The sequence below is a fragment of the Ipomoea nil genome, unplaced genomic scaffold (assembly GCF_001879475.1).
Source record: "Ipomoea nil cultivar Tokyo-kokei standard unplaced genomic scaffold, Asagao_1.1 scaffold1900, whole genome shotgun sequence".
NCBI classification, from domain to species: domain Eukaryota; kingdom Viridiplantae; phylum Streptophyta; class Magnoliopsida; order Solanales; family Convolvulaceae; genus Ipomoea; species Ipomoea nil.
The window spans coordinates 227919-255781 of record NW_017618328.1 but is presented as its reverse complement, the minus strand read 5'-3'; the positions used below and the strand labels follow the sequence as shown (position 1 = coordinate 255781).

At 42.4% G+C, this 27863-nt stretch overlaps 1 long non-coding RNA gene across 1 annotated transcript; it reads left to right on the top strand.

Annotated features, from left to right (window-relative positions):
* Positions 1-395: 395 nt before the first annotated feature.
* Positions 396-27863, top strand: LOC109193697. The gene is made up of 3 exons (XR_002056322.1): positions 396-406; positions 8527-8532; positions 27706-27863. It is a non-coding gene; the product is annotated as an uncharacterized LOC109193697 (long non-coding RNA).

Here is a 27863-nt window from a genome sequence, read left to right as displayed (position 1 = left end):
TGAAGGTGACCGCAATGCGCGATCATAGAGATCTAAGGACATTATCTACGGATAAACTCTTTAGTGATCTTAAGGCGTATGAGTTCGAAATGAAGACACGAGTCGAGGAAGAACGTGATGAATGAACATCCGCATTGATGGCCGAACAACCCTCAACATCAAGGTCAGTAGGAAATAATGATTTTTTATCTGACGAACAATTTTCCTTATTTGTTAAGAAATTCAAGAAGTTCATGCGAAAGAACAAAGGATCACCACAAGGAAATTTCTTTCGAGAAAATAGAAGATCAAGAAGGGAACCGGTCGAAGATAACACAAACGTGTGTTACAATTGTAGAAAGCCTGGACATTTATGGCCGAATGTCTACACCCCAAGGCGGACAAAAATTCGAATAATTCTCCACAGGTGGAATACAAATCCAAAGAAAAGAAATTCAAAAAGGGCAAACGGAAGGCACTAATAAGCGATCCGTTAGAAGCAAGTGAATCCGAAGAATCATCTAGCGACGAGAGTGATTCATCACAAGAAGATACGGCGCTACTATGCCTAGTGGGCAAAACATCCCGAAAATGAGGAATGCTATATGGCGCGTGAAATCGACGAAGTGGTATCTTCTAGCTCTTTTAGCTCTTTTAGTTCCGTTGACACTTCTTTCAAGACTCAAGAATCGTTTCAAAGTCTTATGGAAGATTTTCAAAAAGTCATGGCCACTCATACTCAAATCAAAGAGCGTAATAATACGTTAATTCTTGAAAAGGAAGAAATGTCACAAAAATTGCTAAATTCTCTAAATGAAATGAGTAATTTGAAAGCCGAAAATGTTCGACTTCAAGAAGAGTGCAAAGCTAGAGAGGTTCGAGAACATAACCTTCGGGAAGTAATCGCATCATTTACAAATTCATCAAAAATAATGGATAAAATGGTAAACATGCAGAAACCCGCTGTAGATAAAGCCGGACTAGGCTACGATCCATAATGTTCTCAAACCCCTGTGAAACTGACTAATTCTACAACTACTTTAATTAATAAAGTCCCAGTGGTAAAATTTGTGAAAAAAGTCAGTATAGCACAATGAGACAAGGAGTTGGTAATGAAATAAATGCCAAGAAAAATGTTGCAAAGCCGAATCAAAAATTTAATATCTCGGATAGGCAACAAAATTTTAAAAGGCAAAAATTTGTATCTCCAAAGAGAACCAACGAGTCTAGTGCAACAAAACCTCATAGGAATATGGAAGAATTCCGAGAATTGGGGTTGGGAGATTATATCCCTCAAAACAAGATTGGTCGCTTGATGACAAACTATGGACCAAGTCCAGATTTGCTCTTTTTCATAGAATCAAGCAACTATCTGCTTCCCAACCCGCACCAAAGCATTATTCGCAAGTGCGTTATGATTATAGAGTCTTTAATGGTTACAAATCACCTACTCTTGGATCAGTGGGATCTAGGTGGATTTGGATGCCAAAAATTACTAACACAAAAGGACCCAATCAAGCATGGGTGCCTAAAAATAATTAATCTCTCTTGCAGGAAGTTTGGTATTTCGATAGCGGTTACTCTCGACATATGACCGGCAATAAAGCTAGTCTAGTTGAGTTCAAAAGTATCGAAGGACCAAAAGTAGTTTTCGGTGGAAACGATCGATATGGAATGACAAAAGGAACTGGCGCAATTGTGAAAAATGGTCTACGAATTGATGACGTATCTTATGTCGAAGGATTAAAATTCAACTTGTTTAGTACAAGTCAATTTTGCGACAAAGGATATCTTGTAGAATTTTATAAAGGCAAATGTCAAGTCAAGGACGAATCTACGAATGAAGGCGTACTAGCCGGATCAAGAAAGAAAAACATGTATGTTGTAGATTGGAGCACAACAAAGGAATCCGTATGCTTGATGGCAAATAATTCGAATGAAGCTTGTTGGGAATGGCACAGAAGGCTAAATCATTTGAATTTCAAAACCATCAACAAGCTTGCTAGAAATAATCTAGTCGAAGGACTACCCAACATTGTGTTCAAGAAAAATCAAATTTGTGATGCATGCCAGAAAGGAAAACAAATCAAAGCATCATTCAAAGTCAAAGCTCAAGAGTCAACATCAAGACCCTTAAGTCTACTGCACATGGATTTATTTGGTCCAGTAGACCCAGTAAGTATAAGTGGTAAGAAATATACTTTGGTTGTTGTTGATGATTTTTCTAGGTACACTTGGACAATATTCATCAAGAAAAAGGATGAAGTCTTATCAAAGCTGCCAGAGCTATTAAAGCTACTACAAGTTGAAAAGGACATGAAGATTGCAACAATACGAACCGATCGAGGAACAGAGTTCGCGAACAGAGTGATTCAATCTTACTGCAATTCACAAGGAATTTTACATCAATTGTCTGCCGCACGAACGCCGCAACAAAATGGTGTAGCTGAAAGAAGAAATCGAACACTCAAGGAAGCCGCACGAGTCATGATAACGGCCGCCGGTCTACCAAAAAGATTTTGGGCAGAAGCAATTAACACGGCGTGCTATACTCAAAATCGCAGTCTAATCCACAAGTCTTATAACAAAACACCTTATGAATTATGGAAAGGGAGAAAACCCAATCTCACCTATTTTCATACATTTGGTTGTAAATGTTTTGTACTTGTTAACGGAAAGTCTCAATTAAAGACTTTTGACGAGCGAGCGGACGAAGGAATATTCTTAGGATATTCATCCACCAGCAAGGCGTATAGAATTTTCAACAAATCAACCATGGTGGTAGAAGAATCGATTCACGTTGTGTTCGAACGAAAATCACTACAATAATGGCAAAAATGGTGAAGGTAATCGTGATTTAATTATTTCTAATGACAATTTCGAAGATAATGTGTTGCAGGAAGTAGAAGAATCAAGTGATACGGGTACTCACCAAATTGAGGCAACATCCAATCTGATACCCGAAATATCACGTACAACTGAGATTGCACCCAGAATTCAACAAGAAGAAATTCCAGTAGTTGAACCCGAAGATGCACCCGTCCATAATACACAACAAGTGGAATCACATCAAGAAAGAAACTCTGAGAATCCAACAAATTTCCAACCAAATCGGAAATGGCTAAGGAGTCACACACATGACTTAGTCATTGGAGATCCAAGTGACGGAGTAAAGACGCGATCATCTACTAGGAACCAACAACAAGACGCAATGTTCTCATGTTTTCTATCACAACTGGAGCCAAAAGAAATTGATGAAGCTTTAGCCGATCCAAGTTGGATAGATGCCATGCAAGAGGAATTAGATCAATTCAAGCGCAACGACGTATGGAAACTTGTTCCAAGACCAATCCACCAAAATGTAATTGGCACTAAATGGGTCTTTAGGAACAAAGCAAACGAAGACGGCGTCATTGTTATGAATAAAGCAAGATTAGTCGCGAAGGGGTATTCACAAGAAGAAGGAATTGATTTTGATGAGACATTCGCCCCCGTCGCACGACTCGAAGCAATACGGATATTCCTAGCATATGCAGCGCACAAGAATTTTATTGTGTATCAAATGGACGTAAAGAGCGCATTTCTTATTGGCTTACTTAAAGAAGAAGTTTACGTCGAACAACCACCCGGTTTTGAGGTAAAAGACGTTGGTGATCAAGTCTACAAATTAAAGAAGGCATTGTATGGGTTAAAACAAGCTCCGCGAGCTTGGTACGACACCTTGTCGATGTTCTTAAGTAGTTGTGGATTCACCAAAGGTCTAGTCGATAAAATCCTCTTTAGAATTCAAGAAAATAATCACAGTTTATTAGTACAAATTTATGTTGATGACAATATCTTTGAAAGTACTGATAAATCTTTATGTAAGAAATTTTCTAAGCTCATGCAGAACAGGTTCGAGATGAGTATGATGGGAGAATTAAATTACTTTTTGGGACTGCAAGTCAAGCAACTTGAGGAAGGAATTTTCATAAATCAAGCCAAGTACACAAGAGATCTTATCAAGAAATTTGGCGTAGATGGAAAATCCTCAGTCAAAATTCCCATGAGTACATCTCAAAAATTGGATAAAGATGATGAATGAAAAGACGTCGATCCAACGATGTATCGAGGGATGATTGGATCGTTACTATACTTAACCGCAAGTAGATCGGACATATCCTACTCGGTTGGCGTATGTGCATGATTCCAATCAAAGCCCAAAGAAAGTCATCTGATTGCAACCAAGAAGATAATTCGATATCTCAAAGGAACAATCAATGTGGGATTATGGTATCCCAAAGAAGGAGATTTTACACTAACTGGTTATTCAGATGCAGATTTTGCAGGTTGTAAAATAGACCGAAAAAGTACCTCAGGGACATGCCAGTTCTTAGGGGGAAGATTGGTCTCTTGGTTCAGCAAAAAGCAAAACTCCATAGCTACGAGCACTGCCGAAGCCGAATATATTGCAGCTGGGAGTTGTTGTGCACAAATCTTGTGGATGAAGCAACAATTATTGGACTATGGGATTAAGTGCGAAAATGTTAGCATTTTATGCGACAATACAAGTGCAATCGCCATAACCCAAAATCCGGTGCTTCATTCGCAAACCAAGCATATCGACGTTCGACACCATTTTATCCGAGACCACGTCGAAAAGAAAGATTTGAAAATCGATCATGTTCCCACGGAGAATCAAATTGCCGACATTCTCACAAAGCCGTTGTGTGAGTCTCGTTTTGCAAATCTAAGGCAGGAAATGGGAATGATCGAAATGAGCTAAGCAATTCCTTAACTCTTAATTTTTGTTAATTTTTGATACGTACTGTGTATATTACATGTAATTTATGTGACCTATGTGCTTTAATTTAAATTGGTATGTACGTATGATATATGTTTAATTGTGTACATGTTTTCATAAAATTTATGTGTTATAATTTTATCTTATGTAATCTGCGTACCTAAATTTGTAATTTATATATGTGATACGTATGTCTATTTAATTTGTCACGTTTTAGCATAATTGATTTGTGTAATTTGTTTGCTAAATGTGTTTAATTAAATTAATTTGAGATTAGTATGTAATTTCGGGGGAACAATTTTTTCAATTAGGTTAATTTTGATGAAATTGTATATATTTAGGGGGAATTTAGATATTTGCATGTGTAATTGAGTTTGTTTAAGAATAGATTTTCTGATGAATGCTTACCAAATTTGGAAAATCAAAAGTCAAAAAGTTAGGCCAATTTTTAGAAAGTCAAATGTTTTAAATGATTTGGGAACTTGAAATTTCTTTTCAGATATTAGGTATCTGTCTGATCAATTTATTTTTATCAGGTTTCTTTTCAGAAAATCAGCTTTATTGAAATATGAAATTGAAATAATAATATTTATCTGGAGTATATTTATTGGTCTAACAGATTATTTTCGAGATTTTTTTTTATCTGATTTGCTCCAGGTTGGCGGTTATTTGAAGCATAATTTTTGGCGCCATGTACTCACAAATGGAGTATATAAATCTGAGCTGGCAAATTTAAATCATATGGAAGGTCAAATTTATCCTCAAAGAGATTAATACTCTCTCTCTACCCACTAGAGGGCAAAAGAGGAATTTCTCACCCTTCTCCCTCAATTCTAACGGGTAGAATTGGAAATCTAGAAGAACTCAGAGTCTTCTTCCTCCTTCTCTCTCGCCGGCCGGAAACATAGCACAAGAAGAAAGCCAAAATCTCTCAATGCTCTAACACCCACTCTAAATTTTCTACACAAAAATCTTCTACACACAAAAATCCATCACCCAAACCCAAAATCCTACCCAAATAACCTCACAATCCAAAAACCCATTCCTTCTATCCTATTTCGGACCTCACTGCCGAAACATCAATCTTTCACCCAAAAATTCCTAAATTCTATTTCTACTCAAATGGAGATTAATCAAGTGGAGATGGAGTCATTCACAACCGGAGGGACAAGGAAATCTAGCCGTGTACTAAGCGGGATGATTCTTGATGTCACCGACTTTAACAAGCAAGTGGAGGACAAATCTATTGGGGTAACAATTATCAACTCTCTCGAATCTTGTGGGTTGTTAAATTTTTGCACTTTTAGATATGTTGGTTTCTATAAAGATGAGGTGACCGAATTTTACATGAATGCTAGAATAGAAAATGGCTCAATTATTTCTATGATCAAAGGTGTTGATGTAGAAATTAATCTCGATGATTTTCGGAGGATGTTTAATCTTGTTGAATCGAGTTTGAGGGTAGAAAATCATGTGCATGATATTAATGCCATTTGGGCCGAGGTACGCGATGCAAACGCACCGCTATCTCCGAAGGTTAATGGCAACAAGAGAGATTTAAAAAAGGATTATGGATTGTTGTTGGATATTGTTCATAAATGTGTAGAATCCCGGTATCATTGCCGTGACAAGTTGTCAAAAGAAAAATTGTTGATTATGGACATTATTTTGAATAATGTTTGTGTGGATTTGGGTGCCTTTATGTTTGGAAGGTTGTGTGAGTCTATAAGGAAGGCCAAGCCTTTGGTGGATGGATGGTTTCAACAGGAGATAGGTTACGGGTTTGCCGTTGGTGAGATTTTGAGAACCAAAAATGTCACCCTTACCAAAGCCAAACATATTACAAACCATAGCTACCTCTTTCGGCCACCCAACTCCAATGAACCTAAAAATCCTACCTTACCCACAAGCCTACCAAAACCCACCCGAAAAAGAAAATTGCCCAACCCCTTCCAAAATCTTAAACAATATATCCGAGAACCTAGCCATGAAGGATCAAACACCCATGCCGTCCGATCCAACGAAGAACAATCAAGCCACCCAATCTCAAGACCCTTAACCACTCAAAATCCGAACCCAATTATCCTTGAGAGCCACGGGTTTGTTGAGGCAAATAGAATGGAAGTTGATGTTGGTGTGAGTGACTTAGTTGAAGTTGGAAGTGATGATGAGATATCAACAATTGGGGCGGATAGTGCACTTTTGGAGGAGTATAAAAGAGCACTAGAATGGAGAGCATGGAGATTAGGAGACCATAGCATGTTGGCCGAAACAATAGGGCCAAATACATTGGAAAGAGAAGAATTGGTGTTGATTTGGATAGGCTCACGTGACCTTGCTAGAGTTACCCGTCTTTCGGTAATTAATTCATGCTTCTTGACTAAACTTGCAAGGAAGAAGAGAACCGAGAAAAGTGTCCTAGTTGAAGCCACATCCGAAGTGCCTATAGGTGAATTTGACGCAAATGATATTCGCCGGGCAACCGTTTTGTCTTTGGAGGATAGCCGAAGAGGACCCAGAGAGGGATCTTTGGTGAGGAATGATGATGTAGGGCTCCCGGAGATTGATCCGTATCCTGCAAATGTCGGGGATGAAAATTTGAGTTTTGAGTCTTGTTTTCCACATCCCGTCACGGAGGTTACGGAGTCTATTCGTGAAGATGAAAATGCACCAAGTCAAGGGGTTTCTTTAAATTTGGATGAGACAAGGAATTTGCCACCTTGCTATGAGTTTTATGATCAACACCATCCAAGGAACCGAAATACATTGATGATTTGCTACAACACCGAGGAAGCCGAACCTAATCTTGTTGACACAATGATCACCACAACGCAAGATGATTTTGCACACCCATTGCCGAATCCAACGCCACCCGTACAAAGTGAACCCACGTTCAATGCTCAAGCCTTAAGGGAACAAATTGTTGGGGATGTCAAAGCAATTCTTCAAGAGTCTACGGGAGGATTAAACACCAAGGTGGATGCAATGGATAACAAGCTTGATGGCTACCACAAGGACATGGTGGACCGTGTTGTGCAATTGTTCAATAGGCAAGGCTTATTGAAAAATGAAATTGATTCGGCCAAGGGAGAATTGAAAAATGAAGTGATCAAATTGTTTGTTGAAATGGGAAAGTGTGGGTCCGAAACAACTTCAAGGCTTAAACTTTTGGAGCAACAAGTGAATGGCCTTCTACAACAATCCCGTATCAACTTGGATCTACTTGAAGGAGTTCGTGACAAGCAAAATTCTTCCACCGACAGCTTTCAAAGGTTCATCAATGCTGCCGAAAAGGGGGAAGGATTGGCAAGTCATTTTGTACCACAAGCCTATGCTTATGCGTCATCCCAACCGAGGGCTCCACGACCAAGAGGACCACTTGTGGAACTTGTCCGACCACCAACAACACCTAGAAGCCGAGGGAGCATGATAGACTATCTTAGAGGTACTTGTCCTAGCTCAAGCTCAACTCCTCAAGGTGTGTTTCCACCTACGCCGATTGCACCTATGCCGAAGCCAATTGCCACGAGGATACAAAAATTGCAAGAGCTTCAAACGGAGTTCGGACACCGAAGTGAGCAAATGAGCGATGGCCGAACATTTGATGAGTGCATTACTTGGCACGAAGCCGACGTGTTGAGAGGAGAAAATATAAGAGAAGCCTACGGCTACTACATCATTGGACAAGTGACTGCCCCGTACCAAAACAAGAGCTACGAAGATGACTTCAAGAAGCTACGGGCATACATCAATGCAAAGTTGAGAGGGAGGTAAAAAATTTCGATTGACAAATCAATTTTTGGTGTATAAATTATTTTAGCTAGCACATTACTCTTTGATATCATATCTATGCTAAGCTAAAATGGGTTGAAATTGCATGGTGACAATATTTCGTACCATACTAGTATATGTCTTAGTTAATTTATTTATTTTGTGTTTTTATGTCACAAGATTTTAATTTGGACTTAGAATTAATATTGTAACACGTATAAAATGAGAATATAAAATTTAGGGGGAAGAAAAATTCAAGCTAAAAGAAAATTAAATACCCCACGATCAAATTCTCAAGTATACGTTTAGGATCGTCCAATTTTAAAATCTCTAAGTCTCAATTTTTGTCAAACCCGTCAATTGGCTAGTCGAAATAAAATGGAATAAAAAGAAATTATTTTTCAAAATTGACAAAGCCAAAATGACTTGGGTATAAGTTTCAGCATCATCAAAAAGGGGGAAATTGTTAGGAATATTTTTTAAATTTTGATGAGCCGAATGTATTTTTGAAAAATCAAGTAGTCCCCATTTTTATTCTATTTGAGTCAGTTTAAGTCTACAGAGTATGGTGCACCCATATCATGCAACCCATGTACAAGTCTGGAAAATCACAAGTTGATTTTAGATGTTAAGCGGGATTATAGCTTAACAAAATTATGATGCGAATAAGTCACCAAGAACTATGCTAGAGGAGTTAGAAGAAACGTGTGTGAGCTATGCCAAATGATCCTAAGTTCAAATCTGAAGTGAAGCATTTTTAACTTACTTGGGAGACTAGCTTGGACCGAATGGAGACTAGCTTGGACCGTATGAGAGACTAACCTCCACCGTATGGGAGACTAGCTCAAGTATATTAGACCGTATGGGAGACTAGCTCTAATATATTGGAGACTAGCTAAGAGTATGGAGACTAAGTAAAATGCACAAGTTTCACAAGCTATAAACACGCCCAGTATGGTGGACCAAGCTTAAATTTGAAACAGAGCATCTCACCATGGACAACTATGAAGTTTTTACAGAGGTTCCAGTATATCATTTTTGTTAGAATCACAAAGGAGAAAATATCTGATATATTTTCATCTGAACATCAAGTTTTTTCGGTGGAACTGGAGACGCTCGAAGAATGCTGATTCGCGGAGAAATTATTTTATACTCAAGCAAGAATCAGCAGATAAATTATTTGATCAACTTGACATGTCAGAACATTTATGAAGAACAAGAAATATCAAGCTTGCCGCGCCGAACTTATTAAAATTTTGGAGGCTACAAAATTCAAGACACGGCAACGGGCAAATTATTCAAATCATCTGACAAAAGGAGAAATGACATCTACCTAATATTTCAGATCAAGTTGACAATATCTTTTGATCAACTACAATTCAAAATGGATGATCGAGATCGAAAGTTGATCAACGGGCAAATAACTTTCACTAGCTATAAATTGTCCAAGCAGACTTGAAGACAAGTACAGATAACAACCCCAAGTGATAGAGCAGTTCAACAACTTGAACAACGGCTAAGACATACAAGCAAAAGATACAAGCTATATTTTCTTTATTAGCCGAAAAGGGGGAAAACAGAGCTTCATAGAATTACATTCAAGTCTGAGGGAGAGAAAATTTTTTATCTCTTTGTAGATTCTCTACTGAGTGTAGAAAGAGGGCGGAGTAACTAGAGAGAGTGAAAAACCCTGGTTGAGTGTAGCTTTGTGCGTAGCACTCGGTGTAAAGGGCAGAGTAACAAGAGGAGCTTGTGAAAATCCTGTGAGGACGTAGCTTTGTGCGTAGTTCTCGTGGTGTAGGAGTACAGCTTGGTGCGAAGTACTCGGGAAGGCGGAGTAACAAGAGGAGCTTGCGTAAAACCTTGGAGGAGTGTAGCTTTGTGCGAAGCACTCGGAGAAGTGTCGGTGGACACTTATTCACTATTGTATCTGGGTGATCGAAGAATAGTGAATTTCCTCCTTGAAGTGAAAGGAGAAGAGTGGACTAGGAGGATTACACCACCTCTGAACCACTATAAATCTCGCTCTCTATTTACATACTGCTCATATATTTTGTGCATGCTTATTCTAACTGCGAACTAACCCGATTACGATTTATCGCATATCTTTATCTGTCTGGGTTTGATAGTTCCCACGTTTGCATGCAAGCCAAACTTTGCATACATCATCCTTGAACCATATCAAGTATTTCTAACGTGTTGCATGTTTAGAATATCTCTTTGAGCACCGCACTATTAAGCATAACACTTTACCGCTACTTATTCCGCTGCACACTCTAAGTTGTTTATCTTGTTGATGCTTGTTACTTAGAGTTGAAATTACCAAAGTGTTATTTGCCTTGTGTGTTTTAGAAGAAAGTTTAAAAAGTTAGAGAAGTCTATTCATCCCCCCCCCCTCTAGACTTCTCGCCACCCTTTCGGGACCAACAGTATTGCAGCGGTCCTCGTGGTGGCCATGACGTGATTATGGAGGTGTGACCTGTGTGTCAGGTTCACGTATTTTCTTGGGTAAGGCGTGTGTCTCCATGTGTGTGAACGGTACCTTATGTACTATGAAATTGGTGGTTTTGTTGGTGGTTTGTTGGTGGGGGGACGACAGTCCCAGGAGGGAAAAGGTTGGACTAAGAAGTACAAGGGGTCCTGGAGGTAATGGTTGGAATGAAGATACAAGGTTGGGGGTAGCCATAAGGTTGGAACAGGGCATAAGGCAGGCATACCAACTCGTGATGGGTGATGTCACGAGGGCTATTGTAGCCGGTGTTGTGTGTTCTTCTCTTGTGACCTGTGTAGTCACAAAGGCATGTGTGGCCTTGGCATGTGTTGCCGGTTGTGTGCGTCTTATTCTTTCGCGTTGTACTTGTCGGGTTTTGATCTATTGAGTGATGATAGATCATGCCTTGACTCTTTGGTGAGTCGTGTTGTTCTTGTGGTCTTGGGATGTGTTCCCGTGTTGCTTGTGAGATTGTTGAGTCTTATGTTGGCTTTGACTCTTGGTCTTACACTTATATATATGTATTCCATTTCGAAAATGGTTTTACACCTTATACCTTACTTATGTATGTTATTTCACATGTATTGGTGGGTTACCAGCATTATTCGCTGACCGGGCATCGTCCCATGTTTATCTTTTTGTTCTTACAGGTGATGTCTAGTCGAGCGCGATGTCTAGTGCCCGATAGTGTAGTATCTTTCCCTTGTTGTACGGCCTGTGAGCCGATTTGGTTTTTAGACTTATGAGTTTTTAGATAGATGTAAACCATGCAGATTTGCCCATAGCGTTTATCGTGTTGATAAGCGTGGCATAACACCCCCGTTTGGATTCTATGTTATCCGGTTATCATTTTTCTTCCGCTGTGCTAGTGTTTTGTTACGTTATCTGCATGCGTTAAGGCTTTTATTATACCTTGTTTTGGGGGGAGGGGTGTTACAGTTGGTATAAGAGCCTAGGTTTGAGCCTAGGAAGAGTTAAGTCTAGACTTTCTAAGTGGTTAAGTGTGTTTTGAGACCTCTAAGCGACCTTAAGATGCTAAGTGTTAGCCTTAGGACTCTAGGTTGCGCGGTGAGCTGTGTGTTGCTTTTTGTTCTTTGCTTGTTTGCTATCTTTTCGTAATCATGTTGTTGTTGTAGAAGTGCGATGCCTCCTCGTCCTCGCGCACGCACCCCGGAAACCCCAACCAACGAGCAGCTCGCTCAGAACCTCCACCAGCTGACACAGACCATGCAGACGTACAGTGAATCTTTGTTGAACAACAATCACGCTGTGCCGCCTCCTCCTCCTGCTGGGCACCGTGATGTCGGACGTTTAGTGTCGGGACATCGGCCGCCAACCTTCGCCGGCGAGGAAGACCCGGTAGTCTTAGAAGAGTGGCTACGGGTGTTTGACAAGATCTTTACCGTTGTGGGCTGCCCCGAAGAAAGGAAAGTGGAGATGGCAACGTTTTACTTTTGCCAAGAAGCGGATTTGTGGTGGGTCCATGAAGGTCCGGCTCTTCTTGAAGAACCCGAGTTCGACTGGACCGTGCTCAAGGACAGAATGCGCGAGAGGTTCTACCCAACACATGTGCGCGCTGCCATGTATGAAGAGTTCCTCCACCTGCAGCAAGGCTCCATGTCTGTGGTTGAATACCACAAGAGGTTCTTGGAGTTGGCACGTTTTGCGAGGATGCTCGTGCCTACAGAACTCGCTAAAGTCGAGAAATTCGTGGCCGGTCTGAACTATGAGGCGCGAAAAGTTTTGACTGTGAGTAGGCCGAGTTCTCTTAAGGACGCTTACGTATGTGTCGCCGATCTATTTCGCGTGCAGCAGCTTCAGAGAGGATCGTACGAGCAAGCTAGGAAGAGGACTGAGGGCGGAGGTTCTTCTACCTTTAAGAAGCCAAGACCGGGTTTCCAGGCCAAGCAGGTGTCATCTTCATCTCAAGGACCTAAAATGATGGAGCAAGGGGACCAAGCTAAGTTGCTTCCGTGCCGAAGATGTGGGAAGGTGCACGCGGGCCAAGTTTGTCCTGGCCAGGCGTTTAAGTGTTTCCGATGCGGAGATCGAGGTCACAAGATCGCGGAGCGTCCTCAGCTAGCCGGTCAGAGAGCGTTGCCGCCACCCCCGGGAGCTGGAGGAGCATTGGGAGTTAGCTCGGGTCGCGGAGCAGTTGGAGCTAGGCCACCTGGGAGGGTCTTCGTGATGACGCGTTCACAGGCTGAGTCGGAGGGCTTGGTGGAGGAAGAGTTGGCAGGTAACCCTTTCCTCTAGCCTATCCTTGTTTTTCCCGTGATCATCGTGTTCGTTGTTGTCTTGAGTGTTATCTTGTGTTTCGTAGTTGTCTTTTGCTTGGCAATCCTTGGCATGTTTTTCCTTGATAGCAATTCTTTTGGAGCTTATTGTAGACTTTTCTCGCTAAGTGACTTCCTTAGTTGGCACATAAGTCTCGTTGTGAAGTTAGTCATCTATCTGTGGAATGCTTTGAACTTAGACCAATTCTACAATCCCTAACCTTGGTTGTTCTTACAACAATTTCCTTGTGAACTTCCCAAATTCTTCAAGTATTCTTGGATTTGGAGATAGCCAATTCAGGTCAAAATTCCTTCTTGGGTATCTTATAAAAAAGATAATATCAAATTTAATGTTTATTTAATTGTAACCCTTGAGTTTCGAACCCGAGCCTATTCTTTACCAACCCAACTTCTAAACCACTTGAGCCATTTGTCTTTCTTTAAACTTATCCAATTTTAATTCCATCAAAACCATAAATTCCCACTTTACCCAAAATCCCCAAATTAAATCATCTTTTTCCCAATTTCTCCCAAATCCCTAAAATCCCAAATTCTCTCTTCTTCTTCTTTTCTCCTTCCTACCCGTGAGAACCCCTAAACCCCATCCCCCAACCCGTAGCTCCACCACCACCAACCCGTCGCCCCACCACTGTCGAACCGCCGCCGTCGCTGTTCGCCGGAGCCGCCGCCGCCGACCTGCTGTGCGCCGCGTCGCCGAGAGCAGCCGCGCGAGAGAGAGAGAGCTCGAGAGAGAGAGAGAGAGAGAGAGAGAGAGAGAGGCAACGTGAGTGTGAAGAAGAAATTGTGGGCTTTATTTGTTGAGCTTTGGGTCATCTCTTACCATGCCTAGAAGATCACATGGTTGTGACAAAGGAGAGTGATAAGCTTGAGATCACTTCTAAAGTGAGAGGTGTGAAGGTTGTGCTTTCGGAAAAGAGGCTAGCTCAGCTTTTGAGTTTGACTGCTACCGGAGTGGCTCAGTATAGTGGTCATTCTTGGATTAGTACGGATACCATGGGGTACCGTGACTACTTGAGCTACTTGTTAGGCCGTACGAGTGGTTTCACTCAAGCATCAAGGCCGGAGAAGAAGTGGTTGACTGCGGAGCAAAGGATTTTGGTGATGTTGGTGTCGGACTATTTGTTGCCGAACAATAACAAGAGCAAGTTGTTGGGTAAGTTGGAGTGCACTTTTGCCTTCTGTCTCAAGAACATGGTTAAGTTCAACTTGCCTGCTTTTGATGTTGCAACACATGGTGTTCTGCCGAGATCACAAAACGGAAGAGTTTGCCTTACGGGATGGTATTGAGTTGGATCTTGGTTAGGAAGGGTGTTAGTGTGAATGGTTGCCTCCCTATGTAACACCCCGTGTTACGATCCCAAAAACCAATTAATCACTTAACCAATTACCCAAAAGAAAGAATTAAATCACAATAATTAATTAGGGAGGCCCACCATAGTCCATGGGCCCTTATCCCTAAACCCAATCCTTAATCCCAAAAGAAATAGAGTTAGCAAACCTATAGTAATTAGGCCTAAGTAAGACTCTTAGATATATAAATAGGGAACACAAGGAGGCACTTAGAATACCCACCACAAGAATAACGCCCCACCACCCCAAAAGAGCTCCAAGAATCCCCTTAGAAGAAATCAAGAAAGCAAGAAAGCTTAAAGAAAGATCCTTCGTAGCCAAGGAATTAATTAAGGCTAAGAGGTAACCCATGTCTCAACAAAACCTATTTTCATAGCTATGATTTCCCCCGTAGGATTTCCCCATATTATTGTGTATTGATGATTTGTGATGTTATTATTGATGATTGATGGGATAATTCCATGGGTGATCTTGATATCGGGAGATTCTTGATAACTATGGTGTTCTTAATGATTATGTGGAGTTCTTGATGATTATATGGTGTTCTTGATAATTGTATGGCGTTCTTGATGCTTATGTGTTATTTGTACCGAATCTTGTAATTAGAAGACGAACCGTATTCTTGTTAATGAAAAAGTAATTAGAACCCTAAGTTGATGTTCTTGTTGGCGTTCTTGATGCTCGTGTGATGTTCTTGATGCTTATGTGATATTCTTACCGAATCTTGTAATTAGAAGACGAACCGTATTCTTGTTGATGTAAAAGTAATTAGAACCCTAGGTTGATGTTCTTGTTGGCGTTCTTGATGCTCGTTTGATGTTCTTGATGCTTATGTGATATTCTTACCGAATCTTGTAATTAGAAGACGAATCGTATTCTTGTTGGTATAAAAGTGATTAGAACCCTAGGTTGTATCGTATGATATTATTCTTAGTGTATTGGGTGGGGAAATCGCATCTTTGGGTGTCAATTATGTTTTGAAAAGCATGATAGGTTATGTGCCGTACGTTTCTCGTATTTGATCCGTTAATTGTCTACGTGTTGATCGTTAATTGCGTTGTAAAGTGTCTAAGCATGGTTTCGGGTTCCACAATGGTTCCCAGGGCGTTTTGTGTATAAAGAGTCAGTGGGGGGTAGGGGACCCGCCACCTACCCGCGGCCAGAAGGGGCGTCTCCGGCAGCGGGCAGCCGGCGGGTGGGCAGCTGCCCGCCGGCGACCCGCTGCCCGGAACAGTGTTTACCGGCGGGCAGCCGGCGGGTGGCCCCCCACCCACCGGCTACCCGCTGGAAATCTCCCCCATTCGGGACCCCGGCTTCCCCGTTTGATGTATCCCCGATCCCCGTGGTGTCCCAACGGACTCCGTTCATCGTGCCGTGTCTAGTTTGATGTTTCGGGTACCGTTCGTAGGTTAATGAGTCTTATATATTGCATGCTAGTTGAATTGGTATCCCGTTGACCTAGGTGGAAGAAGTATGAACCCCTTAGGACCATTCTTAGTATGTGAAGGATCACGCATAGGTTTCGTTATACGCTTTCTCCCCCTTCCCAATGTGTTAATGTGGGTTGCATGTGCTTGCTATGTGTTATGTGTGCATGATACCCCAATTCGGTTGCGATCGGATTGGTTATTCCTGAGCTGCGGTTCAGAAGCTGGCTACGGTTAGATGACATACTCTTGGGCTGCGGTCCACCGTTTGGTTGCGATCAAACGTTTCTACATGAGCTACGGTTCATACTTTCCTTGCTGCGGTCAGATGACATACTCTTGGGCTGCGGTCCACTGTTTGGTTGCGATCAAACATTATGATGAGCTGCGGTTCATCGGTCGGTTGCGATCGACCCCTCCGTGTTGCGATACGGGGTAGGGTGCTGCAGGGCCGTGTCAGAGCTATATGCGCTGACCCTCATGTATGGGCATGCGATTGGTCCTGTGGCGCCAACAAAGTGTGCTATGTGATGAGATATGTATGAGTTGTGATTATGAGTATCTTGGGGGATGTGACTATGGGATTTATGCTGGGGATTGTTTATATTGGGTTATGATTATTAATTGTGCTCAGCTTTATCTGTCTTGCCTGTTGTGGATTGTATACGCTTGTTATAACTATTGCTTGTGTCTAGCCTTATCTGTCGAGTCATTCCCGGTTTAAAAGCTAGAGTTCGTAGGATATATCTTCATGCTCAAAATGGTTTTCGTATATCTATATATATCTATATGTATTATATTTCAACGCGTTGGAGTGGGTTACCAGCATCTCTCGCTGAACAGATATATTTGGCTTTCAGACACAGAAGAATAAGTCACTAGAGCGCGCTAGAAATTGGAACGTAGAAGTAGATAGTTTCCCTTTCGGCCTGCGTGCCATGCTTATGCATTTACATTATCAAGGATATTAGTTAGTTAGCCTGTGCATCTGAGTTCTCTGGCTCAGGTGTGGCATAGCACCCCGTACTCTTGTATTACGTTTTAGGATTTAATGAGATTCCGCCTTTATTTTATAAGTTTTAAATATCTTGAAATTTCGGGGTGTTACAGTTGGTATCAGAGCCTAAGTTTGACCCTAGGATAAGACTCTTAAAACCGGACTTTAGGACATTAGGCTTGAACTCTAGGTATTTAGGAACATAGGACGCGCAGTGAGATTGTGAAACCTACACATAAACCCCCTCACTTTATTCCTTCCCTGTCTAAAGAAAACCTTCCTCCGCTTATCACGTCAAAGAAAGACGCCAAGCTCTAATTTAATGTTCTTATAAAACATTGACTCAGAAAAACGACAGCATGGCACCCAACAGAAGACAATCGAGGACTCCGGAACCCACCACACACGACCCCCTAACCCAAACGCTACAACAACTAACGCAAGTCGCCCATGCACTAAGCGACATAGCTCTTCGCAACCACAGGCCCCCGCCTCCTCCATCAAACACGAACTCAGACGTCGCCCGACAAGTTTCAAACCATCGACCGCCCACGTTCTCAGGAGAAGAGGACCCCGTGATCCTGGAGGAATGGATCCGGACCCTCGACAAGATTCTCGGGTTAGTAGAATGCCCAGAAGAACGTCGCGTAGAGGTAGCCTCATTCTACTTCGGGCACGAGGCCGATCTTTGGTCGATCCACGAGGGTCCCACTTACCAACAAGAACCGGGGTTCAACTGGGAAAACCTCAAAACACGACTACGAGAACGATTCTACCCAACACACGTGAAAGCATCCATGTACGAAGAGTTCCTCTATCAGAAACAAGGGACAGCCACCGTCATGGAATACCACAAGCGATTCCTCGAACTGGCGTGCTTCGCACCAGAGCTAGTCCCCACCGAAGTAACCAAGATAGAAAGATTCGTCTCGGGCCTCAACTTCGAAGCCCGAAAATCACTAGTGGTAAGCTGACCTCGGACTTTCAACGAGGCTTACTCCAGTGCCGCCAATCTCTATCGAATCCCACTACTCCAGCACGGGGTTCAGGAACAGATACGAAAAAGGAATACCGGAGGGGGAGCACCACTAGTAAAAAGGACAAGAAACGACACCAACACAAGACCAAGCAACCTGACCAACCAAAGACCGTCCCTAGGGAACAATGAAGCAAACCCAAGGAGCTTCCCTTGCCCAAAATGAAACAAAAGCCATAGAGGGAAAGATTGCATGGGCAACCCCTGGCGATGCTTCAACTGCGGAGAAGAAGGGCACAAGGTCTTCCAGTGCGTTCAACCCCAAAGACCACGCCCCACCACCACAGGTCAACACGGAGGCACTACCCACCAAGGGAACTACGGCGCTCCCGGGAAAATATTCGTCATGAGTCGCACTCAAGCCGACCTCGGGAAAACGAGCAACCTCGAGGAGAGGAACCTAACCCCAGAAGACGAGGATCACACAAACCCCGCAGGAGAAGGTCAAGAAGACGAATTCTGTCTAGGATAAACCGGCAATTCCTTGTAATCACCTTCATAGTAAAACTACTTATTTAGCGATTACTTCGAAATTTTATAAATGAAAGATTCGATTAAAATTTGATCCTGCTTATAAAGACGAAACCACAAACTATATAACAAGCCAAGCCTCCCATCACTAGAAGACAAAAGAGGGAAAAAGACAGGGACCACACCATCAAGAAAAGCCTAGTGTTGCCAATAGGAATTGAACCCTTGACCTCCCATACACAAGACCAAGGTCTTGACCACTAAGCTAGGAGTGTTTCTTGAAACCTCAAGAGAACACTTTCTTCTTAAAAACCCCTACAAGTCCCTAAACCCACAAAAATCCCCAAATCAAAAACCCTTCTTCTTCCTCTTCTTCCTCTTCCACACCCCCTCTCTCTCCCCACTTCTCCCTCTCACCCCCGCCGACCCAACAACGCCCAAGAAACCACCACCCACCCGTCGCCGTCACCGGCCGAACCACCGCCGGCCGCCCAAGCAACGCACCACCGCACACCACCGGCGCTATCCGGAGGCAACCCGCGACGCCGTCACCATCCGCCACCCACCCGGACGAACCCCGCTGCCACACGCCTCGCCATTGCCAACTCCACCCAAAACCACCACCACCGCGCAGAGCCACCGCCGAAGCCGAGCCGCCGCCGCCATGTCGCCAGAAACCCGCACCACCTCTTCGCCGGAGACTTGCCGAAAAATGCCGTCTAGCCGAAAACCAAGATGCCAAAGAAACCCCTCGGAATCCGCACCCCGGAGTGGAGCAATGCCGATTACACCGTAATCGGAGGTAAAGCACTTGAACCCGACCAATTCTCTCCGGAATTGGTTGACATGCTTAAACATCAAGGGCTTTTAGACACTTACCTCGCCATCAAAGGGGATACATACCCCGACTTGGTGAAAGAATTCTACCAAAACCTTGTGGCCACCAAACGAGGTGACAAGGTAGAAATCACCACCAAGGTCCGTGGCAAGGAAATTGTGCTTTCCGACTCTTAAAATTGACCACCACGGGTGTGTCTAACTATGACCGAAAGGGGTGGATTGATACCCAAACTACGGGATACAAGGATTACCTCGGGTACCTACTCGGGAAGGAGGACGGGTTCACCTCGGCCACACGGCCAAACCGAAAGTGGCTATCGGCGGAGCAAAAGATATTGGTTATGATTGTAACCGATAGCCTCTTGCCCACCAATAATAAAAGCAAGGACGTAGGGAGCCTAGAGTGCACCTTTGCTTATCTCTTGAAACATAAAATCAAGTTCAACCTGCCGGCACTCATGCTAAAGCACATGGAATTCTGCAAGACAAACAACCGGCTTAGTCTACCCTACGGGATGATCCTAAGTTGGATCATGGAAAAGAAAGGGGTGGACCTAAGCCACACCGAGGTCAAGACCGCCAATGGCATGGTTTTCAATGCCCAAAACCTCCGCCGCAACGACATCTACTACACCGAAGGGGGACATTACCTCACCCTCGAAGAAATTTGCCAAAAACCCGAGGAAGAGCGGAGAGAATTGGTTGACCGGTTGGACATCTCCAACAAGAAGCTCAAGCGAGCCATGCAAGATGGTGGGGGCTCGGAGGGAAATGAGGAACAGGAGGAGGATGACGGGCCTAACCCGTTAGTGCACCCACGGCCAGGAGGGGACCCGAGAGGACAAAACGAGGGTTCGATCAATGAGCGCATTCTCGCACAACTCAACAGACAGAACCAAATCATGGAAGAAGGGTTCTCATCCTTGATTCGCACCACGCGCGCACTCGATCAGAGGGTAGCAGCGATCGAGGCCGCCTTGGGCACTCGTGGGGCATCTAGTTCCAGCGCAGGAAACCGAGGTAGACCCAAAACCCTTCTATCACAACACCACCAGAAATCCAGTCTACCCCAGCTAAGGCAAAACCTGGGGCCACATTCCTAACCGGGAGGCCAAGATGCGGAATGCCTAGGGGGTGAAAGAATGGATTAACGCACCGGGCTTCGGGGACGAAGCCCCTCGTAAGGGGGGGGGAGTGTAACACCCCGTGTTACGATCCCTAAAACCAATTAATCACTTAACCAATTACCCAAAAGAAAGAATTAAATCACAATAATTAATTAGGGAGGCCCACCATAGTCCATGGGCCCTTATCCCTAAACCCAATCCTTAATCCCAAAAGAAATAGAGTTAGCAAACCTATAGTGATTAGGCCTAAGTAAGACTCGTAGATATATAAATAGGGAACACAAGGAGGCACTTAGAATCCCCACCACAAGAATAACGCCCCACCACCCCAAAAGAGCTCCAAGAATCCCCTTAGAAGAAATCAAGAAAGCAAGAAAGCTTAAAGAAAGATCCTTCGTAGCCAAGGAATTAATTAAGGCTAAGAGGTAACCCATGTCTCAACAAAACCTATTTTCATAGCTATGATTTCCCCCGTAGGATTTCCCCATATTATTGTGTATTGATGATTTGTGATGTTATTATTGATGATTGATGGGATAATTCCATGGGTGATCTTGATATCGGGAGATTCTTGATAACTATGGAGTTCTTGATGATTATATGGTGTTCTTGATAATTGTATGGCGTTCTTGATGCTTATGTGTTATTTGTACCGAATCTTGTAATTAGAAGACGAACCGTATTCTTGTTGATGAAAAAGTAATTAGAACACTAGGTTGATGTTCTTGTTGGCGTTCTTGATGCTCGTGTGATGTTCTTGATGCTTATGTGATATTCTTACCGAATCTTGTAATTAGAAGACGAACCGTATTCTGGTTGATGTAAAAGTAATTAGAACCCTAGGTTGATGTTCTTGTTGGCGTTCTTGATGCTCGTGTGATGTTCTTGATGCTTATGTGATATTCTTACCGAATCTTGTAATTAGAAGACGAATCGTATTCTTGTTGGTATAAAAGTGATTAGAACCCTAGGTTGTATCGTATGATATTATTCTTAGTGTATTGGGTGGGGAAATCGCATGTTTGGGTGTCAATTATGTTTAGAAAAGCATGATAGGTTATGTGCCGTACGTTTCTCGTATTTGATCAGTTAATTGTCTACGTGTTGATCGTTAATTGCGTTGTAAAGTGTCTAAGCATGGTTTCGGGTTCCACAATGGTTCCCAGGGCGTTTTGTGTATAAAGAGTCAGTGGGGGGTAGGTGGGGGGGTAGGGGACCCGCCACCTACCCGCGGCCAGAAGGGGCGTCTCCGGCAGCGGGCAGCCGGCGGGCGGGCAGCTGCCCGCCAGCGACCCGCTGCCCGAAACAGTGTTTACCGGCGGGCAGCCGGCGGGTGGCCCCCCCACCCACCGGCTACCCGCTGGAAATCTCCCCCATTCGGGACCCCGGCTTCCCCATTTGATATATCCCCGATCCCCGTGGTGTCCCAACGGACTCCGTTCATCGTGCCGTGTCTAGTTTGATGTTTCGGGTATCGTTCGTAGGTTAATGAGTCTTATATATTGCATGCTAGTTGAATTGGTATCCCGTTGACCTAGGTGGAAGAAGTATGAACCCCTTAGGACCATTCTTAGTATGTGAAGGATTACGCATAGGTTTCGTTATACGCTTTCTCCCCCTTCCCAATGTGTTAATGTGGGTTGCATGTGCTTGCTATGTGTTATGTGTGCATGATAGCCCAATTCGGTTGCGATCGGATTGGTTATTCCTGAGCTGCCGTTCAGAAGCTGGCTGCGGTCAGATGACATACTCTTGGGCTGCGGTCCACCGTTTGGTTGCGATCAAACGTTTCTACATGAGCTGCGGTTCATACTTTCCTGGCCGCGATCAGGTGACATACTCTTGGGCTGCGGTCCACTGTTTGGTTGCGATCAAACATTATGATGAGCTGCTGTTCATCGGTCGGTTGCGATCGACCCCTCCGTGTTGCGATACGGGGCAGGGTGCTGCGGGGCCGTGTCAGAGCTATATGCGTTGACCCTCATGTATGGGCATGCGATTGGTCCTGTGGTGCCAACAAAGTGTGCTATGTGATGAGATATTGATGAGTTGTGATTATGAGTATCTTGGGGGATGTGACTATGGGATTTATGCTGGGGATTGTTTATATTGGGTTATGATTATTAATTGTGCTCAACTTTATCTGTCTTGCCTGTTGTGGATTGTATACGCTTGTTATAACTATTGCTTGTGTCTAGCCTTATCTGTCGAGTCATTCCCGGTTTAAAAGCTAGAGTTCGTAGGATATATCTTCATGCTCAAAATGGTTTTCGTATATCTATATATATCTATATGTATTATATTTCAACGCGTTGGAGTGGGTTACCAGCATCTCTCGCTGAACAGATATATTTGGCTTTCAGGCACAGAAGAATAAGTCACTGGAGCGCGCTAGAAATTGGAACGTAGAAGTAGATAGTTTCCCTTTCGGCCTGCGTGTCATGCTTATGCATTTACATTATCAAGGATATTAGTTAGTTAGCCTGTGCATCTGAGTTCTCTGGCTCAGGTGTGGCATAACACCCCGTGCTCTTGTATTACGTTTTAGGATTTAAAGAGATTCCGCCTTTATTTTATAAGTTTTAAATATCTTGAAATTTCGGGGTGTTACACCCTAAGGTTGTGGGAAAGCTAGTGTTGGATGCCACCAACCTTCGGAGTTATAATCCGTTTCTGTTGGATGATGGTGAGTACATCACGCTTGAGGAAGTTGCAAGGAAAGCACCTGATGAACGGGCCGAGTTGGCAGCAGCGCTTGGAATCCATGCCGAGAAGTTGAGTCTCGCTGTCCAGAGCTTGGGAGGTGATGAGGAAGCCGAAGATGAAGTCGACCTTGAGGACGAAGTGGGAGCACCGGAGGCCGTTGCAGTTGAAGAAAGCGACTCGGAGGGTGAAGAGAACCGACGAAGAAGAGAAGCTCGCACCAAGAGGGAGCACGACTCCATGTCGCATGAAGAGCGTGTTGTTGCTTTGCTTCGTTAGCAGAACCGCTTGATCGAGGAGAGCTTTGCCTACATGAGGACGCAGTTCGTTGTCGTGCATCAGAGGCTAGACCAGGTTGAGGCCAGTTCGAGCCGTAGAGACGAAGATGAGGAGGAGCTTGAGGAGGCCGAGGAGTCTGAAGAGGACGAAGAGTCGGAGAGCGAGTCTTTCTAGTAGCTGCGGTTACCTTGTTCGCCTTCTTCCTTGTAGTTGTTTTTCTTTGGCCGTTGTTGCCGTTGTTTGGTTGCTTGTTGTTGCTTTTGTGCTTGCTTTGCTTGTAGCCTTGAGGCTTAGTTAGCTTCGTAGTAGTAGCATGTGTTTAGTGTTGGTTGTCTATTTCTGGGTTGTTATCTAGAAGTCGGTGTTGGTGTTAAATCTAGAGTTTGTGATGCTCAATCTACTCCTTTGTTAAATTCTTGCCAATTCAGGAATTGTTATGCCTTCTTTCTTGTTTGGAATTCTTGTGAAAATCTTTTGAGCTTTGACCGAAAGGATTCGTTCTTGAACCTCTTGTCACAATGTTGTTCCCTATCACCGTTTGTTTCTAATTCGTCGTACCCAAGCTTCGGGGATGAAGTTTCTTTGAAGGGGAGAGGATGTGACACCCCAAAATTCCGCATTCGATCCATGGATTAATTGAGTAATTAATCCTATTTCAATTGAGGAATTAATTCCTAAAATCCTGATTTTTAATACTTGAGGACTAGCATTTGACTAGTCAATTTCAAAGTCATGTTGTACCTTGAGCTTTGAAGGGTGTTCCCTTGTTCCTTACACTTTCTAAATGTTATTAAGGGCATTCTTGACCTTTCACCATGTGTTAGTATTGTAACCTAACCTAGAAGACATCTTCATTTCACCCCTTACACTTTCTAAAACATTAGCTCTACCTTCTCTCTAGAAAGGTGAGTAGCTTTTCCTCCAAGCTAAGTTTAGACCTTGCCAAGACTTCAAGATTTTCTTCCAAGATTCAACCTTTCACCTATTTGGGCATCTAGGAGGGTAAGATCTAAGTCCATCTTGTGTTTTTGGTTCCATCTCACACTACAAGAAAAACAACTTTTAGTGACAAAAAATTAGTGACGGGTAGAAAAACCCCTCACTAAATATAGTATTTGCATAGTTTTTGTGAGGGTAAAAAATTACTCTAGCTAAATATTTATGATTTGGTGACGAAATTTTAATTTTAATTTTATTTAAAAAGTTTGCTCTCACTATTGGTAAAAAAGATGTTATTACTCTCACTAATGATGCGTAAAAATTATTTCACTAAAATCTATTCCCACCAAAACTTTGTTTTTGGGCGCTTGCATCTCACCAGCTCTCAACACCGCAACCCCCTCACTCAGATTACGCACAACCTCCACAGTCCACACTCTCCCTTCTCACTCTCTCAAATCTAACTCTACCGTGAACCTCCACCACCGCCTTCATCGCCATAGCCGCCGCTGATTGCTTTGTCTTTTCAAAAAGAAATTTGAAACCCTAACTTACCCAAGTCTCCCTCCTCGCTTCCTCCGGTCTCCAAGATTCCAAGCAAAGCTGCAACCGAAGACGAAGCCGATGAGGGCACCGCCTTCCCTGCGGTAGTCGCGGACAAGGGCTCTGCCTCCCCTGCTGTGCCGCCGACCAATTCGCCCAGTGCCGGTAAGGGTTTATTGTTATCTTATTTTGTATTTTTTTTGGTTCTGTTTCTATCGACAATCCGACAAAGGCGACAAAACTGTTGCCGCCGACGAGGGGTCTACCTCCCTTGCGATAGCTGCCGACCAGTTCGCCCACCGCTGGTAAGTGTTTCCTGTTATCTATATTTGCTATTTTTTTTTTTTTTTTACAGTTGAAGTTTTCTATATTTGTTTATATATGTATATGTGTGCTGTGGATGAATATGAATACTTAGAATAGTATTTGCTGTGGAGAATACTCCAATTAAAGCCTTGAAAAGGGAACCCCCTTTCATATTCGAATTAGGGCAAGGTAACCATTTCTTGATGAAAGAAAAGGGTCAGATCAAGAACCTTTTGAGTATCAATGTTTAGAAGTTAACAATAAGCTCTGCATTTCTCCTGTCAGATGGCCAGTTTGCAGATTGATAACTTGAATGTTTTACTCTGCTTTTCTCTCATCTCTACTACTAGGATCCCCTATTGTTTTTTTAGTCGATTTGTTTTGAATTTCCACTTCTTTAGTTGAACTAGAGCTGCCTGTTATTAGTTTTCCCTTTTGGGGATCTATTTTTGTGTTCCATTATACTTAATGTTGCTAGCTGCATTTGTTGATTATGAGTATTGTGTTTTGATGTAATATGTTAATTTACTGCAGAACTCTACTATGTCAGTGACAATGTCAAATTTCTCTGTTGGCTCCAACAAGTCTGCATATCTTTTAATAAAAGACCAAACGGTTAGTGACATCTTGTCTACAATAAGATGTAGACAGGTATGGCTTTTAAAGTTTTGATTCTTTAGTTCTCTCCTTTATGTACCCTTGGTGCTTGGCAAGAGTGCTCTTTAACACTTGTGTTGTTTCATGCTAATGCCTGAAGGCACTTCTTTAGTATTCTCAATATTAAAGAATTGTTGGTTTAGGGATTATGAGGGTAGTGTGCTTTTTTGGCAGATCAACTACTATTCTGTATAAAAAATCACTTTCAAACATTCAGTTTCTAGGCTGGCATTTGGCTTTAGTCTCCTATTTCATGTTGATACCACAGTTTCATATAGAGCTATGTCATGTTGATACCACTATTTCACATAGGAGACTAGAAGTACTCATGAAATTACCACTGTTTCATGGCTGGCCTTAGTCTCCTATTTTAGACATTCAATTTTCTGAGCTTGTCTTATGACATCAGTGGGGTTTACATCCCACCACTGGTCATCATTGTTATCAATACGTTATTGATTATTTCATAATTTTTTAAAGCAAAATACTGCAGAAACTGGAGGCCGAGAGCAGTTAAAAAATTGTTTGCTTAATCTTTTCTTGCGTTTTAGGTGAACGACAGGAGCCTTTGATGTATAATGTCGTTAGGAACCGGATTCAGACGGAGTTCCCGGTGGTGGGACTGGATTGATGAGGTATATTTGCTTTTCATTTTATGGTTTCATTATAAACTAAGGATAAGATTAAATTATTGCGTTCTCTTTGTCCTATTACTCATGACTTGGTACAAATATTTAAAATTTAATTAGATTGTGGTGATGATAAAGATTTTGATTTTTGTTGTTCAAGATTGCTCACCGAAACATGCATACAGTAAATTGCTGTAGTTTCAAGAATTTCGAGTGTATAACAGTATACTATTCTATTTTAAATTCTATACAACAGAATAATTTTAAGTGTATAATAGTTTAATGGGCCATATTACATTGAGCTACCAGAATTTTCAGGTTTGCAATTGTCTCCAATGCTAGTAAATTTTACCCATATTTCCATGATTTCTTCTACAATTTCACTTATAGTATTTTTTGTCTTCAGGCCACTGATATCCCTGGTATCGTGAGGAGGCATGATGGTATGACTCAGGCCTTTGTGTTTAATATAGGTATCATTGCTCTTGAAGGACAGTTTCATCGAATCCTTCCCCTATCGAGATCAACCATTTATGAAGGTATGTTTCTAATGCTCAGTGTTATATATTAACGGTTATTTTTCTGTCTTGTGAACTAAGATCATTGTCCATTCGATTCATATTTGACTTTGTTTCCTGAGATATGTATATAATGTCACTAAACTGTTGAAATAATCAACAAATGCTTTGCTCTGAACATTACAAAATCTTTAGTTTGCTTTCTGTGAATGCTTCAAACCGAACATAATTAATCAATCCCCAATGTATTTGTTTTTGTATGGCATGAAACAGCTCTTCCTGGACACACAGCTCTTCTCTGTACATACAGATTTTGTACTTCCTTTCTTCCAAAATGAATTGGGTGATGTACACACAGAATAGTTCTATTGCAATCTGTATTTATAATTATATGATTATTATTATTCTTAACATAAAATTTTTGTTTAATCATATGCCATAGTAGATGTCACCCTTCTCCTTGCTGTGTTACAAATATTGATAGATCATTTGATGGATTCTAAGCTTGGAAGTTGTATGTCTTAAGATTATACTAAAACATTTTGGGGTTTTATTGACAGAGGTTTGTGATTTCGAAGCTGGCCGGAAGTGAGATGATAAGCAGGGGTTTGAGCTCACCACTATTCTTGCAAGACTTGAGCAAAATTAGTTCAAATACTTAGGCAAAATAGCCAACAGATACATTACTATGACTATTTGTTATAATTAGTTTCTTTGTCT